At 36.6% G+C, this 6,755-nt stretch overlaps 1 pseudogene; it reads right to left on the bottom strand.

Annotated features, from left to right (window-relative positions):
• Positions 1-5,392: 5,392 nt before the first annotated feature.
• On the bottom strand, positions 5,393-6,496 carry LOC116484260 (eukaryotic translation initiation factor 2 subunit 2-like; annotated as a pseudogene).
• Positions 6,497-6,755: the final 259 nt, after the last annotated feature.

Raw genomic sequence — 6,755 nt, 5'->3', positions numbered from 1 at the left:
CAGTCAGAATGGCTATTATGAAAAAATAAAAAATAAAAAAACAGATGCTGGTGAGGTTGCAGAGAAAAGAGTGTGTATACACTGTTGGTGGGAGTGTAAATTAGTTCAACTGTTGTGAAAAGCTGTGTGGTGATTCCTCAAAGAGCTAAAAACAGAACTACCATCCCACTCAGCAATCCCATTCTTGGGTATATACCCAGCAGAATATAAGTCATTCTGTTATAAAGACATATACATGCATATATTCATAGCAGCACTGTTCACAATAGCAAAGACATATAATCACTCTGAATGCCTATCAATAGAAGGCTTGTAAAGAAAATATGGTACATATACACCATGGAATACTATGAAGCTATAAAAAAGAACAAGATCATATTCTTTGCAGGAACATGGATGGAGCTAGAAGCCATTATTCTTAGCAAACTAATACGAGAACAGAAAACTAAAATACTGATGTTCTCACTCATACATGGGAGCTAAGTGATCAGAACACATGGATACAAAGAGGAGAACAGACATCATGGCCTACCAGAGGGTTGAGGGTGGGAGCATAGAGAAGAGCAGAAAAACTAATTATTGGGTACTAGGCTTAGGAACCTGCTGATGAAGCAATCTGTACATCAAACCTCCATGACAATAGTTTACCTAGCTAACAACCTGTGCATGTACCCCTGAACCTAACATAAAAGTTAAAATAAAAAACATGCTGTATGTCTTAAATATATACAAGAAAAATAGCTTAATAACAAAATGAAATAACAACAAAAACAGTATTTAGCTTAGGTCTTGATATTTCATGAGAAGTTATTACATATAAAAATATTTTATTTCTCATTTTTATTAGTAGTTTCAATGTACTTTTTCTTAACTGAATTTGAGATAGTTTGTGAAGAAGCAAAATTCACTTATTAAGTAGATGGCGAAAGCACCACAGTCCCAGAGGAAAACACTTTCTTCCTGAAATCTTACTTCTAGCAGAGTAGCATTGTTATAAGGCATGTCTTTGAGAGGTACCTTGGAAAGTGCCTCTGTGGAAAACTACTCTTTTTTCAGTATCAACAAAAATTTGACTGATTTTTCTCTGTTGGGCAGGTGGACTATCTTTGCATATTATGTTACCTCCAGAGCTCTTTTCTTGTGATAAGTGTATACTTTCTAAAACTGAAGCCAAAGTTGATGAAAATGATGAGGAATAAAGTATCATTCCAGTGTCAATATCTAAAGGCACATCCTTCATCAGAATTATATTTTAAATATCCATGAAGAAAAATATAGAGACTTACATATGCATGGATTAGAAGTTCTGATTCATCCAATATTGACTGGATGCTCATATAGCAAGTAAAACAGCTTATTTGGCAAATACAACAAGTGTTTTTCTTTTGAATCTCTAACATGCTGTTCTTAGCAGAATTAACTGTCGACCTATCAGAATGTCATTGAATCATATAAAAGCAACCTTGTTTGTAGTGTGTCACATGGAAAACCTCTTAAACGTCCAAAAAGAATGTTTCCAAAAAAATATTTAAAGACTTCTCAAATACATAAATGTTGTATGAAGGAAAATATTAGACCATATGTGATTTACTTTGTAAGTCTGGAAACGGTTATTGTAGTTGTTATAAAATTGCTTTTCTAAAAAGCTGCTTTTTACCTAGACTGTGAACTCCTTATGAATCAGAACCTTACGGTTTGTTCACCACTTTATCCCTGCCTCTAGTTGCCTACAACTTGATAGGCAAATAATACATGTTTTGGGGAAATTAATGAAAAGTCAAAATAAAAAAGTAAAATAATGATTAATATATACTGAATGAGGTATCTCTGAAAAAAAAAATATGTATATATCTGAGTTCTATATTGTAGAATTCATTTTTATTCTACTTTGTGATTGACAAGCATAGGTTTTAGTAACACATAGTCCTTCTACAGATGTCCTGTAAGCAATGTAGCAGGTAAGAATGTGGTGTGAGTCAGCATTGCTAAGTGGGTCATTACTGAGGGCAGGTCTGATCTAAGCTTTTGTTATCACTTCTGCAAAACAAATCTTTCTGTGGAGATGTTAGATAAGTGTTTCCTAGGAATCACATTTCCGTATCTTTTGAGTTCAGATGACAAAGAGCAATTCATCTTTTCTCTGAATCCCAGTTCAAAATACTTGGAAGAATTCAAACTTGGGTCACATGTCTACTACTAATTGAAGGCTTGGGAGACGGCCTAGCAAAGCACTGCACACAGGCCAAACCCAGCTTTCTGCTGCCTTTTATAAATAACACTCTGTTGGAAAACAACCGCACATATTTACACATTTTCCCTGGCTACTATACACTACCATGACAGAGTTGCGGAGTTATGACAGAGATGATATCACCCAACAGACTAAAAGATTCAGTAGCTGGCCCTTTACAGAAAAAGTATGTCAATCCTTGCCTTTGGATTTCATAGATCAGTTGTGTCTCTTTGTGGAAGAAGGGCAGTTCTAAGAGTAAAACACTGAATAGATATCCAATAAAGCACCTTGTATAGTTGGTGAGGGACTTGGTTCTTTGTTGTATGACCAGCAATCCAAATCAGACTCCAAAGAGAACAAGCTACTAATATCCTAAGGAGGTTTTGTGGGTAGTGGGGACTTAAGACACAGCACAAACAACATATTATACTGTGGTGATGTCAGAACCACCACAGTAATACAGTGAAATCTATTCTTTTAGGTGGCCAAAGTGGTTTGGGATTGGACTTTGGCTGCTGACTAGAGGTGAAAACAGAATCAAGACTTACGGAGGAGAAAAATAAGAGCTCTGCAGTGATTCCTAGCGAAGGGGTTCAGGACAGATGAAAGATTCTTAAAATTAAGATTTAATTAAAGAAACAAGCACAAAATATCATCATATGGACCTCAAAAATGTATTAGATGTTAGGAAAAAAGTCAACAAATGTTTGGCACATGGATACTCAAGGCACAAAACAGTTGGATAACTGCCTTAGGACAGAAAAGGTAACCTCAGGTTTCTCTGGCTGGTGAGTCTGAGTTCTTGGAAATACTTGCTTACGAAATTATTCTGAAACTGCATGGTGACCCTATGATGGTTCCATGTCTCCGCCACTGAACATATCTTGGAGAATGCAAGGAAAGGGGATTGTATATTACAAAAAGAAAAACTAATAAAAACAAGAGACATGGATGATGAGTAGATTCAATGTACTAAAATCAAGTGTCTATTTTTCGTTCAGATTTTCTGAGTTGCTGAATGTAAAGATTAGATTTTTTTCACTGACTTGCTTGGTTAAAAATCACAGAGTTTGAATCTAGTGGGCAAGTGCCCTGGCTGGTTATGAATTTAGAAGGGTTGGTAAGAGAGACATATATTCAGAAGGACAGTGTCTGTGTGGTGTCCCAAGGCAAGAAAAGAACACACTGTGTTCTAAGGGCAAACACTGATTGTACTTATAAAAGGAACAAGGCATGAATGAAAGCCTTCTGTGCAAATAGTTATAGTTGCATAAAAAGAAGTGATTGTGACAAAAGTAAATAAATAAAAAAAATCGCTATAAAGTGTTTTAACAGTGTAAAGCAAGAGAATAAAAAGGTAGAGGGGATTTCACAGAATCATTTCTCTAAGCATCGCTCCTTTTATCTTTGATGTCTCTTCTGTACCCAAGATACTGTCAAACCCGGAAAGAAGAAATCACAGGTTAGTGGAAAGGAAGAATTAGTGGAAAGGCTTCATAAATCCGGTTGCTCTTATCTCATTTTATGGAGGAAGAGACTGAGGGCTACAGAGATGAATTAACCTGCTTAACGTCACAGCCTCCTCTTTCCAACTGCAATGTTATTTGTACTTTCTGTGTTCCAGTTACTCAGGGGTTTTGTCTCTAGGTTTTCTCACATTTCAATTGTTAATTTGCATTTTTATAAGCTGTGGAGAAAAAGGCACAGTGGCTACTGGCTTTTAGGGTCAGAAACTTCCATAAACCAGCCCCTAATCCTGCCTAAACTTGCTGGCCTCTCTCATTACCTATCTGCCTCTTGCTTTATGCCATGATTTGTGTTTTTGTGTCTGAAGCCACTGCTACCTAGTTTTGTTGACATCGTTTTGGATATGGTAAATCAGTGTACATGGTTCTCCTTCTCAACTAACCTTTCATATGTGGAAATCCAGAACAGACTTTTTTATTTATAATTGATCCCAGACCTTGAGTATTCTTGCCTTTGGTATCAATTTTATTTCTTGGAGAATTTATAATGAGCGTCCCATCCCCACATTGAGTTTGACAGATCTTTTGTGTGCTGAGACAAAGATTAGGATTAACCATAAATGACCCATTCATCTGAATTCTAGATTCTCACTTGCCTGCTATATGCAGCAATGTAGTGCTGATACGTTCTTAGAATAGGGCTTGTGGTTGACCAAAATAACAAATTAACCTTAGCTCATTATATTTTGGAAGACTTTAGAAATGATCTAATGCATACAAATTTCTTAGTATAGAGTAGGGTTTCTCAATATTGGCACTATTGGTATTTTGGTTTGTATAATCCTTTGTTGTGGGGTGCTGTCCTGGGTTTAGCAGCATCCTGACCTCTATGCACTAAATGCCAGTAACACCTCACCCTGTTATGACAATAAAAAAAGTCTCCAAATTATTAAAATTTCCCAGAGGATAAAACTGTCCTTTAATGAATATCACTAGTATAGACTATGGCACATAGGCAGTTCAAAATAATTAGCTATATTTTTACCTAAATATAAATAAATTTTATATAAATACATTTTTGTGTAATTTTTAAATTTTTTCTTTTTATTTATAATTTTAGATTCAGGGGATACATGTGCAGATTTGTTATATACATATATTGCATGATGCCAAATTTTGGGCTCCTCATGTTTCTGTTGCCCATGTAATGAACATGGTATCCAATAAGTAGCTTTTCAACTCTTTTCCTTCTCCCTACTTCCCCGCCTTTGGAATCCCAGTGTTTACTGTTCCCGTCTTTGTGCCTGTGTGTACTCAATGTTTCACTTCAACTTAGTAAGAACATGTAGTATTTGGTTTTCTGTTTCTGCATTAACTCACTTAGGATAATGGCTTCCAGCTGCATCCATATTGCTGCAAAGAACGTGACTTTGTTGTTTCTTATGGTTGCGTAGTGTTCCATGGTGTATACCTACCACATTTTCTTTCTTTTCACTGTTACAATAATTGATCTTGTGTTTTACAGAAATCTATGAACGATTTTTAAAAAGCACCTCCTTATCCCGTATTACATTCTTCTGACAGCTGTCAAGTAGGCAATAAGTGTGTCAACAGCTTGAACAACAGCATCTTGCAAGGGTATCAGACCAACCAACCACTCACCAAAGAACTTGGCACCTTTTTAATCTTGTTTTTAGTGCAAGGGTATATCCACTCTGAAGGCAATCCTGTCCAGGCAAATCTCCACAGCATGCTTTGCAAAATCAGTGATTAGCAAATTAGCTTTGGCGCAGAGCTGTGTTCACTTGCCCATGACAACCTGGAAGCTGATTTTGATGCTGGCAATAGAATCTCTAGAATGACACATTTCTCTCTGTAAAAAATAGAGTTGGATGTGCTTCTACAGGGTTGTGTTCCATGTTCGGCATGTGTGACAAGTGATGTATTCATTGATGTGCCTTCTAAGACAATCTCTGTTTCTTTTGTAATCTTCCTTTGATTACAAGTTGGTTATTACCAACTAGAGAACCATTTGTACCCAGTTCAGCCAACAAAAATGCGGGGAGGTGTTTGGGGAGACAATACATTTGTTTATAGATATCTGTAAAGTTGACAAAACAAGTCTTCTTGGTTCCTACTCAGACAACATAAGGAGATTTTGTGACAAATTTCCTTTTCTCTCCAGAAACCATAACTGCATTGTCCCTACATGATGTGGAACACTCTATTCAGTAGCTTCTCATATGTGTAGTCTCTTTTTGAGCTTGCCCAAGTAGAGCCTGTCTGATTACTGAATGAGATAACATCGTCTTTTCTTGCTGTCTTTTATCTTTTAGGCTTCATCTTTCTCTAATATTTTATTCTCATCTGTGAACTTGAAATTCCTCTTTTCCCTCTTTTTATTGACAAACATAATGTCAAGGTCATCCCCTGGTTCAGCTGGTTCTTAAATATCACTTTCAATCTTAAGAACCTTTACATCTTTTTCACCTCCTTCAATATGAAATATCTTTTTTGTTTATCTCTTATTTTTCTTTTGATTAAAGAAGATCAAGTCATCTGGATCATCATAAGCATCTCTTTTCCTGTTGTCCTCTTCATCAGCTTCCAAATCTTTGTCTTCAGTTGGCTCTGGCTCCATTTCTTTTATTTCTGAGGGCTAGCTTTCCTCTGTTTAGGTATCCCCACTATCATCTAACATAAATGGCTTCTTCTTTTTCTTCCTTCTCATAGTAGGATCAAAAATCATCTTGTCCCCAGATGTGGCTCTAGTTCAAGTGGGCTCGGCACGAATGGGAAGTCAGACAGGTCAGCCCCAGGACTTGGCAGCAGCTCTGCTCCCATTGGTATCTCTCCCACTGCCACACTAGGCTCTTCCATCAGTGAAAGGGCTGCATTTTCTTTATCCAGTACACCTTTGATGGGTACCTTGGTTGATTCCACATCTTTGCTATTGTAAATAGTGCTGTAATCATCATACAAGTGCTGGTGGTTTTGTTTTGTTTTGTTTTTGTTTTTGTTTTTTTTCGGTAGGACAATTTATTTTCCTTTGGGAA

This window comes from Hylobates moloch, unplaced genomic scaffold, assembly GCF_009828535.3.
Source record: "Hylobates moloch isolate HMO894 unplaced genomic scaffold, HMol_V3 SCAFFOLD_15, whole genome shotgun sequence".
NCBI lineage: Eukaryota > Metazoa > Chordata > Mammalia > Primates > Hylobatidae > Hylobates > Hylobates moloch.
The sequence above is the reverse complement of the archived record's forward strand: the minus strand, read 5'-3'. Positions and strand labels throughout refer to the sequence as shown.